The following is a 13,436-nucleotide window of genomic DNA, read 5'->3' on the forward strand; positions in this document are numbered from 1 at the left end:
TTCACCGAATGATTCTGTGTAGTTTATATTTGAAGACATTCCTTTTTCCACTATTAACCTCTTAGCGCTCCGAATCTCCACTTGCATTTTCTACAAAAAGAGTGTTTCATAACTGCTCAATCAAAAATATGTTTTATCTCTGTTAACTGAATTTACAGATCAGAAATAAGTTTCACAGAATGCATCTGTGTAGTTTTTATTTGAAGATATTCTTTTTCCCAATGTAGGCCTCTTAGCGCTTAGCATGTCCAATTGCAGTTTCTACAGAAAGAGTGTTTCAGAACGGCTCAATCAAAAGTAAGGTTCAACTCTGTTAGTTGAATGCACAGAACAGAAAGAATTTTCACAGAATGCTACTGTGTAGTTTATATTTGAATATATTCCTTTTTCCACTATTACCCTCTTAGCGCTCCGAATGTCCACTTGCATTTTCTACAGAAAGAGTGTTCAGAACTGCGCAATCAAAAGTATGGTTTAACTCTGTTAGCTTAATGAACGTATCAGAAATAAGTTTCACACAATGCTTCTGTGTAGTTTTTATTTGAAGATATTATTTTTCCCAATTGAGGCCTCTTAGCGCTCAGAATGTCCAATTGCAGTTTCTACAGAAAGAGTGTTTCAGAAAGGCTCAATCAAAAGTCAGGTTCAACTCTGTTAGTTGAATGCACAGAACAGAAAGAAGTTTCATACAATGCTTCTGTGTAGTTTATATTTGAACATATTCTTTTTTCCACTATTACCCACTTAGCGCTACGAATGTCCAGTTGCATTTTCTACAGACAGAGTGTTTCAAAACTGCTCAATCAAAAGTATGGTTTAACTCTGTTAGCTGAATGCTCAGATCAGAAAGAAGTTTCACAGAATGCTTCTGTGTAGTTTATATTTGAATATATTCCTTTTTCCACTACTACTCTCTTAGCGCTCCAAATGTCCAGTTGCATTTTCTACAGAAAGAGTGTTCAGATCTGCTCAATCAAAAGTATGGTTTAACTCTGTTAGCTGAATGCACAGATCAGAAAGAAGTGTCACAGAATGATTCTGTGTAGTTTATATTTGGAGACATTCCTTTTTCCACTATTACCCTCTTAGCGCTCCGAATCTCCACTTGCATTTTCTACAAAAAGAGTGTTTCATAACTGCTCAATCAAAAATATGTTTTATCTCTGTTAACTGAATTTACAGATCAGAAATATGTTTCACAGAATGCATCTGTGTAGTTTTTATTTGAAGATATTCTTTTTCCCAATGTAGGCCTCTTAGCGGTTAGCATGTCCAATTGCAGTTTCTACAGAAAGAGTGTTTCAGAACGGCTCAATCAAAAGTAAGGTTCAACTCTGTTAGTTGAATGCACAGAACAGAAAGAATTTTCACAGAATGCTACTGTGTAGTTTATATTTGAATATATTCCTTTTTCCACTATTACCCTCTTAGCGCTCCGAATGTCCACTTGCATTTTCTACAGAAAGAGTGTTCAGAACTGCGCAATCAAAAGTATGGTTTAACTCTGTTAGCTTAATGAACATATCAGAAATAAGTTTCACACAATGCTTCTGTGTAGTTTTTATTTGAAGATATTATTTTTCCCAATTGAGGCCTCTTAGCGCTCAGAATGTCCAATTGCAGTTTCTACAGAAAGAGTGTTTCAGAAAGGCTCAATCAAAAGTCAGGTTCAACTCTGTTAGTTGAATGCACAGAACAGAAAGAAGTTTCATACAATGCTTCTGTGTAGTTTATATTTGAACATATTCTTTTTTCCACTATTACCCACTTAGCGCTACGAATGTCCAGTTGCATTTTCTACAGACAGAGTGTTTCAAAACTGCTGAATCAAAAGTATGGTTTAACTCTGTTAGCTGAATGCTCAGATCAGAAAGAAGTTTCACAGAATGCTTCTGTGTAGTTTATATTTGAATATATTCCTTTTTCCACTACTACTCTCTTAGCGCTCCAAATGTCCAGTTGCATTTTCTACAGAAAGAGTGTTCAGATCTGCTCAATCAAAAGTATGGTTTAACTCTGTTAGCTGAATGCACAGATCAGAAAGAAGTGTCACAGAATGATTCTGTGTAGTTTATATTTGGAGACATTCCTTTTTCCACTATTACCCTCTTAGCGCTCCGAATCTCCACTTGCATTTTCTACAGAAAGAGTGTTTCAGAACGGCTCAATCAAAACTAAGGTTCAACTCTTTTAGTTGAACAAACAGAACAGAAAGAAGTTTCACACAATTCTTCTGTGTAGTTTTTATTTGTAGACATTCTTTTTCCCAATATAGGCCTCCTAGCGCTCAGAATGTCCAATTGCAGTTTCTACAGAAAGAGTGTTTCAGAACGGCTCAATCAAAAGTAAGGTTCAACTCTGTTAGTTGAATGCACAGAACAGAAAGAAGTTTCATACAATGCTTCTGTGTAGTTTATATTTGAACATATTCTTTTTTCCACCATTACCCACTTAGCGCTACGAATGTCCAGTTGCATTTTCTACAGACAGAGTGTTTCAAAACTGCTCAATCAAAAGTATGGTTTAACTCTGTTAGCTGAATGCTCAGATCAGAAAGAAGTTTCACAGAATGCTTCTGTGTAGTTCATATTTGAATATATTCCTTTTTCCACTACTACGCTCTTAGCGCTCCAAATGTCCAGTTGCATTTTCTACAGAAAGAGTGTTCAGATCTGCTCAATCAAAAGTATGGTTTAAGTCTGTTAGCTGAATGCACAGATCAGAAAGAAGTTTCACCGAATGATTCTGTGTAGTTTATATTTGAAGACATTCCTTTTTCCACTATTAACCTCTTAGCGCTCCGAATCTCCACTTGCATTTTCTACAAAAAGAGTGTTTCATAACTGCTCAATCAAAAATATGTTTTATCTCTGTTAACTGAATTTACAGATCAGAAATAAGTTTCACAGAATGCATCTGTGTAGTTTTTATTTGAAGATATTCTTTTTCCCAATGTAGGCCTCTTAGCGCTTAGCATGTCCAATTGCAGTTTCTACAGAAAGAGTGTTTCAGAACGGCTCAATCAAAAGTAATGTTCAACTCTGTTAGTTGAATGCACAGAACAGAAAGAATTTTCACAGAATGCTACTGTGTAGTTTATATTTGAATATATTCCTTTTTCCACTATTACCCTCTTAGCGCTCCGAATGTCCACTTGCATTTTCTACAGAAAGAGTGTTCAGAACTGCGCAATCAAAAGTATGGTTTAACTCTGTTAGCTTAATGAACGTATCAGAAATAAGTTTCACACAATGCTTCTGTGTAGTTTTTATTTGAAGATATTATTTTTCCCAATTGAGGCCTCTTAGCGCTCAGAATGTCCAATTGCAGTTTCTACAGAAAGAGTGTTTCAGAAAGGCTCAATCAAAAGTCAGGTTCAACTCTGTTAGTTGAATGCACAGAACAGAAAGAAGTTTCATACAATGCTTCTGTGTAGTTTATATTTGAACATATTCTTTTTTCCACTATTACCCACTTAGCGCTACGAATGTCCAGTTGCATTTTCTACAGACAGAGTGTTTCAAAACTGCTCAATCAAAAGTATGGTTTAACTCTGTTAGCTGAATGCTCAGATCAGAAAGAAGTTTCACAGAATGCTTCTGTGTAGTTTATATTTGAATATATTCCTTTTTCCACTACTACTCTCTTAGCGCTCCAAATGTCCAGTTGCATTTTCTACAGAAAGAGTGTTCAGATCTGCTCAATCAAAAGTATGGTTTAACTCTGTTAGCTGAATGCACAGATCAGAAAGAAGTGTCACAGAATGATTCTGTGTAGTTTATATTTGGAGACATTCCTTTTTCCACTATTACCCTCTTAGCGCTCCGAATCTCCACTTGCATTTTCTACAGAAAGAGTGTTTCAGAACGGCTCAATCAAAACTAAGGTTCAACTCTTTTAGTTGAACAAACAGAACAGAAAGAAGTTTCACACAATTCTTCTGTGTAGTTTTTATTTGTAGACATTCTTTTTCCCAATATAGGCCTCCTAGCGCTCAGAATGTCCAATTGCAGTTTCTACAGAAAGAGTGTTTCAGAACGGCTCAATCAAAAGTAAGGTTCAACTCTGTTAGTTGAATGCACAGAACAGAAAGAAGTTTCATACAATGCTTCTGTGTAGTTTATATTTGAACATATTCTTTTTTCCACTATTACCCACTTAGCGCTACGAATGTCCAGTTGCATTTTCTACAGACAGAGTGTTTCAAAACTGCTCAATCAAAAGTATGGTTTAACTCTGTTAGCTGAATGCTCAGATCAGAAAGAAGTTTCACAGAATGCTTCTTTGTAGTTTATATTTGAACATATTCCTTTTTCCACTACTACGCTCTTAGCGCTCCAAATGTCCAGTTGCATTTTCTACAGAAAGAGTGTTCAGATCTGCTCAATCAAAAGTATGGTTTAACTCTGTTAGCTGAATGCACAGATCAGAAAGAAATTTCACCGAATGATTCTCTGTAGTTTATATTTGAAGACATTCCTTTTTCCACTATTACCCTATTAGCGCTCCGAATCTCCACTTGCATTTTCTACAAAAAGTGTGTTTCATAACTGCTCAATCAAAAATATGTTTTATCTCTGTTAACTGAATTTACAGATCAGAAATAAGTTTCACAGAATGCATCTGTGTATTTTTTATTTGAATATATTCTTTTTCCCAATGTAGGCCTCTTGGCGCTTAGCATGTCCAATTGCAGTTTCTACAGAAAGAGTGTTTCAGAACGGCTCAATCAAAAGTAAGGTTCAACTCTGTTAGTTGAATGCACAGAACAGGAAGAATTTTCACAGAATGCTACTGTGTAGTTTATATTTGAATATATTCCTTTTTCCACTATTACCCTCTTAGCGCTCCGTATGTCCACTTGCATTTTCTACAGAAAGAGTGTTCAGAACTGCGCAATCAAAAGTATGGTTTAACTCTGTTAGCTTAATGAACATATCAGAAATAAGTCTCACACAATGCTTCTGTGTAGTTTTTATTTGAAGATTTTATTTTTCCCAATATAGGCCTCTTAGCGCTCAGAATGTCCAATTGCAGTTTCTACAGAAAGAGTGTTTCAGAAAGGCTCAATCAAAAGTAAGGTTCAACTCTGTTAGTTGAATGCACAGAACAGAAAGAAGTTTCATACAATGCTTCTGTGTAGTTTATATTTGAACATATTCTTTTTTCCACTATTACCCACTTAGCGCTACGAATGTCCAGTTGCATTTTCCACAGACAGAGTGTTTCAAATCTGCTCAATCAAAAGTATGGTTTAACTCTGTTAGCTGAATGCTCAGATCAGAAAGAAGTTTCACAGAATGCTTCTGTGTAGTTTTATTTGAATATATTCCTTTTTCCACTACTACTCTCTTAGTGCTCCAAATGTCCAGTTGCATTTTCTACAGAAAGAGTGTTCAGATCTGCTCAATCAAAAGTATGGTTTAACTCTGTTAGCTGAATGCACAGATCAGAAAGAAGTTTCACAGAATGATTCTGTGTAGTTTATATTTGGAGACATTCCTTTTTCCATTATTAACCTCTTAGCGCTCCGAATCTCCACTTGCATTTTCTACAGAAAGAGTGTTTCAGAACGGTTCAATCAAAACTAAGGTTCAACTCTTTTAGTTGAACAAACAGAACAGAAAGAAGTTTCACACAATTCTTCTCTGTAGTTTTTATTTGTAGACATTCTTTTTCCCAATATAGGCCTCTTAGCGCTCAGAATGTCCAATTGCATTTTCTACAGAAAGAGTGTTCAGATCTGCTCAGTCAAATGTATGGTTTAACTCTGTTAGCTGAATGCACAGATCAGAAAGAAGTTTCACCGAATGATTCTGTGTAGTTTATATTTGAAGACATTCCTTTTTCCACTATTACCCTCTTAGCGCTCCGAATCTCCACTTGCATTTTCTACAAAAAGAGTGTTTCATAACTGCTCAATCAAAAATATGTTTTATCTCTGTTAACTGAATTTACAGATCAGAAATAAGTTTCACAGAATGCATCTGTGTAGTTTTTATTTGAAGATATTCTTTTTCCCAATGTAGGCCTCTTAGCGCTTAGCATGTCCAATTGCAGTTTCTACAGAAAGAGTGTTTCAGAATGGCTCAATCAAAAGTAAGGTTCAACTCTGTTAGTTGAATGCACAGAACAGAAAGAATTTTCACAGAATGTTACTGTGTAGTTTATATTTGAATATATTCCTTTTTCCACTATTACCCTCTTAGCGCTCCGAATGTCCACTTGCATTTTCTACAGAAAGAGTGTTCAGAACTGCGCAATCAAAAGTATGGTTTAACTCTGTTAGCTTAATGAACATATCAGAAATAAGTTTCACACAATGCTTCTGTGTAGTTTTTATTTGAAGATATTATTTTTCCCAATTGAGGCCTCTTAGCGCTCAGAATGTCCAATTGCAGTTTCTACAGAAAGAGTGTTTCAGAAAGGCTCAATCAAAAGTCAGGTTCAACTCTGTTATTTGAATGCACAGAACAGAAAGAAGTTTCATACAATGCTTCTGTGTAGTTTATATTTGAACATATTCTTTTTTCCACTATTACCCACTTAGCGCTACAAATGTCCAATTGCATTTTCTACAGACAGAGTGTTTCAAAACTGCTCAATCAAAAGTATGGTTTAACTCTGTTAGCTGAATGCTCAGATCAGAAAGAAGTTTCACAGAATGCTTCTGTGTAGTTTATATTTGAATATATTCCTTTTTCCACTACTACTCTCTTAGCGCTCCAAATGTCCAGTTGCATTTTCTACAGAAAGAGTGTTCAGATCTGCTCAATCAAAAGTATGGTTTAACTCTGTTAGCTGAATGCACAGATCAGAAAGAAGTGTCACAGAATGATTCTGTGTAGTTTATATTTGGAGACATTCCTTTTTCCACTATTACCCTCTTAGCGCTCCGAATCTCCACTTGCATTTTCTACAAAAAGAGTGTTTCATAACTGCTCAATCAAAAATATGTTTTATCTCTGTTAACTGAATTTACAGATCAGAAATATGTTTCACAGAATGCATCTGTGTAGTTTTTATTTGAAGATATTCTTTTTCCCAATGTAGGCCTCTTAGCGGTTAGCATGTCCAATTGCAGTTTCTACAGAAAGAGTGTTTCAGAACGGCTCAATCAAAAGTAAGGTTCAACTCTGTTAGTTGAATGCACAGAACAGAAAGAATTTTCACAGAATGCTACTGTGTAGTTTATATTTGAATATATTCCTTTTTCCACTATTACCCTCTTAGCGCTCCGAATGTCCACTTGCATTTTCTACAGAAAGAGTGTTCAGAACTGCGCAATCAAAAGTATGGTTTAACTCTGTTAGCTTAATGAACATATCAGAAATAAGTTTCACACAATGCTTCTGTGTAGTTTTTATTTGAAGATATTATTTTTCCCAATTGAGGCCTCTTAGCGCTCAGAATGTCCAATTGCAGTTTCTACAGAAAGAGTGTTTCAGAAAGGCTCAATCAAAAGTCAGGTTCAACTCTGTTAGTTGAATGCACAGAACAGAAAGAAGTTTCATACAATGCTTCTGTGTAGTTTATATTTGAACATATTCTTTTTTCCACTATTACCCACTTAGCGCTACGAATGTCCAGTTGCATTTTCTACAGACAGAGTGTTTCAAAACTGCTCAATCAAAAGTATGGTTTAACTCTGTTAGCTGAATGCTCAGATCAGAAAGAAGTTTCACAGAATGCTTCTGTGTAGTTTATATTTGAATATATTCCTTTTTCCACTACTACTCTCTTAGCGCTCCAAATGTCCAGTTGCATTTTCTACAGAAAGAGTGTTCAGATCTGCTCAATCAAAAGTATGGTTTAACTCTGTTAGCTGAATGCACAGATCAGAAAGAAGTGTCACAGAATGATTCTGTGTAGTTTATATTTGGAGACATTCCTTTTTCCACTATTACCCTCTTAGCGCTCCGAATCTCCACTTGCATTTTCTACAGAAAGAGTGTTTCAGAACGGCTCAATCAAAACTAAGGTTCAACTCTTTTAGTTGAAGAAACAGAACAGAAAGAAGTTTCACACAATTCTTCTGTGTAGTTTTTATTTGTAGACATTCTTTTTCCCAATATAGGCCTCCTAGCGCTCAGAATGTCCAATTGCAGTTTCTACAGAAAGAGTGTTTCAGAACGGCTCAATCAAAAGTAAGGTTCAACTCTGTTAGTTGAATGCACAGAACAGAAAGAAGTTTCATACAATGCTTCTGTGTAGTTTATATTTGAACATATTCTTTTTTCCACCATTACCCACTTAGCGCTACGAATGTCCAGTTGCATTTTCTACAGACAGAGTGTTTCAAAAATGCTCAATCAAAAGTATGGTTTAACTCTGTTAGCTGAATGCTCAGATCAGAAAGCAGTTTCACAGAATGCTTCTGTGTAGTTTATATTTGAATATATTCCTTTTTCCACTACTACGCTCTTAGCGCTCCAAATGTCCAGTTGCATTTTCTACAGAAAGAGTGTTCAGATCTGCTCAATCAAAAGTATGGTTTAAGTCTGTTAGCTGAATGCACAGATCAGAAAGAAGTTTCACCGAATGATTCTGTGTAGTTTATATTTGAAGACATTCCTTTTTCCACTATTAACCTCTTAGCGCTCCGAATCTCCACTTGCATTTTCTACAAAAATAGTGTTTCATAACTGCTCAATCAAAAACATGTTTTATCTCTGTTAACTGAATTTACAGATCAGAAATAAGTTTCACAGAATGCATCTGTGTAGTTTTTATTTGAAGATATTCTTTTTCCCAATGTAGGCCTCTTAGCGCTTAGCATGTCCAATTGCAGTTTCTACAGAAAGAGTGTTTCAGAACGGCTCAATCAAAAGTAATGTTCAACTCTGTTAGTTGAATGCACAGAACAGAAAGAATTTTCACAGAATGCTACTGTGTAGTTTATATTTGAATATATTCCTTTTTCCACTATTACCCTCTTAGCGCTCCGAATGTCCACTTGCATTTTCTACAGAAAGAGTGTTCAGAACTGCGCAATCAAAAGTATGGTTTAACTCTGTTAGCTTAATGAACGTATCAGAAATAAGTTTCACACAATGCTTCTGTGTAGTTTTTATTTGAAGATATTATTTTTCCCAATTGAGGCCTCTTAGCGCTCAGAATGTCCAATTGCAGTTTCTACAGAAAGAGTGTTTCAGAAAGGCTCAATCAAAAGTAAGGTTCAACTCTGTTAGTTGAATGCACAGAACAGAAAGAAGTTTCATACAATGCTTCTGTGTAGTTTATATTTGAACATATTCTTTTTTCCACTATTACCCACTTAGCGCTACGAATGTCCAGTTGCATTTTCTACAGACAGAGTGTTTCAAAACTGCTCAATCAAAGTATGGTTTAACTCTGTTAGCTGAATGCTCAGATCAGAAAGAAGTTTCACAGAATGCTTCTGTGTAGTTTATATTTGAATATATTCCTTTTTCCACTACTACTCTCTTAGCGCTCCAAATGTCCAGTTGCATTTTCTACAGAAAGAGTGTTCAGATCTGCTCAATCAAAAGTATGGTTTAACTCTGTTAGCTGAATGCACAGATCAGAAAGAAGTGTCACAGAATGATTCTGTGTAGTTTATATTTGGAGACATTCCTTTTTCCACTATTACCCTCTTAGCGCTCCGAATCTCCACTTGCATTTTCTACAGAAAGAGTGTTTCAGAACGGCTCAATCAAAACTAAGGTTCAACTCTTTTAGTTGAACAAACAGAACAGAAAGAAGTTTCACACAATTCTTCTGTGTAGTTTTTATTTGTAGACATTCTTTTTCCCAATATAGGCCTCCTGGCGCTCAGAATGTCCAATTGCAGTTTCTACAGAAAGAGTGTTTCAGAACGGCTCAATCAAAAGTAAGGTTCAACTCTGTTAGTGGAATGCACAGAACAGAAAGAAGTTTCATACAATGCTTCTGTGTAGTTTATATTTGAACATATTCTTTTTTCCACTATTACCCACTTAGCGCTACGAATGTCCAGTTGCATTTTCTACAGACAGAGTGTTTCAAAACTGCTCAATCAAAAGTATGGTTTAACTCTGTTAGCTGAATGCTCAGATCAGAAAGAAGTTTCACAGAATGTTTCTGTGTAGTTTATATTTGAATATATTCCTTTTTCCACTACTACTCTCTTAGCGCTCCAAATGTCCAGTTGCATTTTCTACAGAAAGAGTGTTCAGATCTGCTCAATCAAAAATATGGTTTAACTCTGTTAGCTGAATGCACAGATCAGAAAGAAGTTTCACCGAAAGATTCTGTGTAGTTTATATTTGAAGACATTCCTTTTTCCACTATTACCCTCTTAGCGCTCCGAATCTCCACTTGCATTTTCTACAAAAAGAGTGTTTCATAACTGCTCAATCAAAAATATGTTTTATCTCTGTTAACTGAATTTACAGATCAGAAATAAGTTTCACAGAATGCATCTGTGTAGTTTTTATTTGAAGATATTCTTTTTCCCAATGTAGGCCTCTTAGCGCTTAGCATGTCCAATTGCAGTTTCTACAGAAAGAGTGTTTCAGAACGGCTCAATCAAAAGTAAGGTTCAACTCTGTTAGTTGAATGCACAGAACAGAAAGAATTTTCACAGAATGCTACTGTGTAGTTTATATTTGAATATATTCCTTTTTCCACTATTACCCTCTTAGCGCTCCGAATGTCCACTTGCATTTTCTACAGAAAGAGTGTTCAGAACTGCGCAATCAAAAGTATGGTTTAACTCTGTTAGCTTAATGAACGTATCAGAAATAAGTTTCACACAATGCTTCTGTGTAGTTTTTATTTGAAGATATTATTTTTCCCAATAGAGGCCTCTTAGCGCTCAGAATGTCCAATTGCAGTTTCTACAGAAAGAGTGTTTCAGAAAGGCTCAATCAAAAGTAAGGTTCAACTCTGTTAGTTGAATGCACAGAACAGAAAGAAGTTTCATACAATGCTTCTGTGTAGTTTATATTTGAACATATTCTTTTTTCCACTATAACCCACTTAGCGCTACGAATGTCCAGTTGCATTTTCTACAGACAGAGTGTTTCAAAACTGCTCAATCAAAAGTATGGTTTAACTCTGTTAGCTGAATGCTCAGATCAGAAAGAATTTTCACAGAATGCTTCTGTGTAGTTTATATTTGAATATATTCCTTTTTCCACTACTACGCTCTTAGCGCTCCAAATGTCCAGTTGCATTTTCTACAGAAAGAGTGTTCAGATCTGCTCAATCAAAAGTATGGTTTAACTCTGTTAGCTGAATGCACAGATCAGAAAGAAGTTTCACCGAATGATTCTGTGTAGTTTATATTTGAAGACATTCCTTTTTCCACTATTACCCTCTTAGCGCTCCGAATCTCCACTTGCATTTTCTACAAAAAGAGTGTTTCATAACTGCTCAATCAAAAATATGTTTTATCTCTGTTAACTGAATTTACAGATCAGAAATAAGTTTCACAGAATGCATCTGTGTAGTTTTTATTTGAAGATATTTTTTTTCCCAATGTAGGCCTCTTAGCGCTTAGCATGTCCAATTGCAGTTTCTACAGAAAGAGTGTTTCAGAACGGCTCAATCAAAAGTAAGGTTCAACTCTGTTAGTTGAATGCACAGAACAGAAAGAATTTTCACAGAATGCTACTGTGTAGTTTATATTTGAATATATTCCTTTTTCCACTATTACCCTCTTAGCGCTCCGAATGTCCACTTGCATTTTCTACAGAAAGAGTGTTCAGAACTGCGCAATCAAAACTATGGTTTAACTCTGTTAGCTTAATGAACATATCAGAAATAAGTTTCACACAATGCTTCTGTGTAGTTTTTATTTGAAGATATTATTTTTCCCAATTGAGGCCTCTTAGCGCTCAGAATGTCCAATTGCAGTTTCTACAGAAAGAGTGTTTCAGAAAGGCTCAATCAAAAGTCAGGTTCAACTCTGTTAGTTGAATGCACAGAACAGAAAGAAGTTTCATACAATGCTTCTGTGTAGTTTATATTTGAACATATTCTTTTTTCCACTATTACCCACTTAGCGCTACGAATGTCCAGTTGCATTTTCTACAGACAGAGTGTTTCAAAACTGCTCAATCAAAAGTATGGTTTAACTCTGTTAGCTGAATGCTCAGATCAGAAAGAAGTTTCACAGAATGCTTCTGTGTAGTTTATATTTGAATATATTCCTTTTTCCACTACTACTCTCTTAGCGCTCCAAATGTCCAGTTGCATTTTCTACAGAAAGAGTGTTCAGATCTGCTCAATCAAAAGTATGGTTTAACTCTGTTAGCTGAATGCACAGATCAGAAAGAAGTGTCACAGAATGATTCTGTGTAGTTTATATTTGGAGACATTCCTTTTTCCACTATTACCCTCTTAGCGCTCCGAATCTCCACTTGCATTTTCTACAAAAAGAGTGTTTCATAACTGCTCAATCAAAAATATGTTTTATCTCTGTTAACTGAATTTACAGATCAGAAATATGTTTCACAGAATGCATCTGTGTAGTTTTTATTTGAAGATATTCTTTTTCCCAATGTAGGCCTCTTAGCGCTTAGCATGTCCAATTGCAGTTTCTACAGAAAGAGTGTTTCAGAACGGCTCAATCAAAAGTAAGGTTCAACTCTGTTAGTTGAATGCACAGAACAGAAAGAATTTTCACAGAATGCTACTGTGTAGTTTATATTTGAATATATTCCTTTTTCCACTATTACCCTCTTAGCGCTCCGAATGTCCACTTGCATTTTCTACAGAAAGAGTGTTCAGAACTGCGCAATCAAAAGTATGGTTTAACTCTGTTAGCTTAATGAACATATCAGAAATAAGTTTCACACAATGCTTCTGTGTAGTTTTTATTTGAAGATATTATTTTTCCCAATTGAGGCCTCTTAGCGCTCAGAATGTCCAATTGCAGTTTCTACAGAAAGAGTGTTTCAGAAAGGCTCAATCAAAAGTCAGGTTCAACTCTGTTAGTTGAATGCACAGAACAGAAAGAAGTTTCATACAATGCTTCTGTGTAGTTTATATTTGAACATATTCTTTTTTCCACTATTACCCACTTAGCGCTACGAATGTCCAGTTGCATTTTCTACAGACAGAGTGTTTCAAAACTGCTCAATCAAAAGTATGGTTTAACTCTGTTAGCTGAATGCTCAGATCAGAAAGAAGTTTCACAGAATGCTTCTGTGTAGTTTATATTTGAATATATTCCTTTTTCCACTACTACTCTCTTAGCGCTCCAAATGTCCAGTTGCATTTTCTACAGAAAGAGTGTTCAGATCTGCTCAATCAAAAGTATGGTTTAACTCTGTTAGCTGAATGCACAGATCAGAAAGAAGTGTCACAGAATGATTCTGTGTAGTTTATATTTGGAGACATTCCTTTTTCCACTATTACCCTCTTAGCGCTCCGAATCTCCACTTGCATTTTCTACAGAAAGAGTGTTTCAGAACGGCTCAATCAAA

The sequence above is a fragment of the Symphalangus syndactylus genome, chromosome 22 (genome assembly GCF_028878055.3).
Source record: "Symphalangus syndactylus isolate Jambi chromosome 22, NHGRI_mSymSyn1-v2.1_pri, whole genome shotgun sequence".
In the NCBI taxonomy this organism is placed as follows: domain Eukaryota; kingdom Metazoa; phylum Chordata; class Mammalia; order Primates; family Hylobatidae; genus Symphalangus; species Symphalangus syndactylus.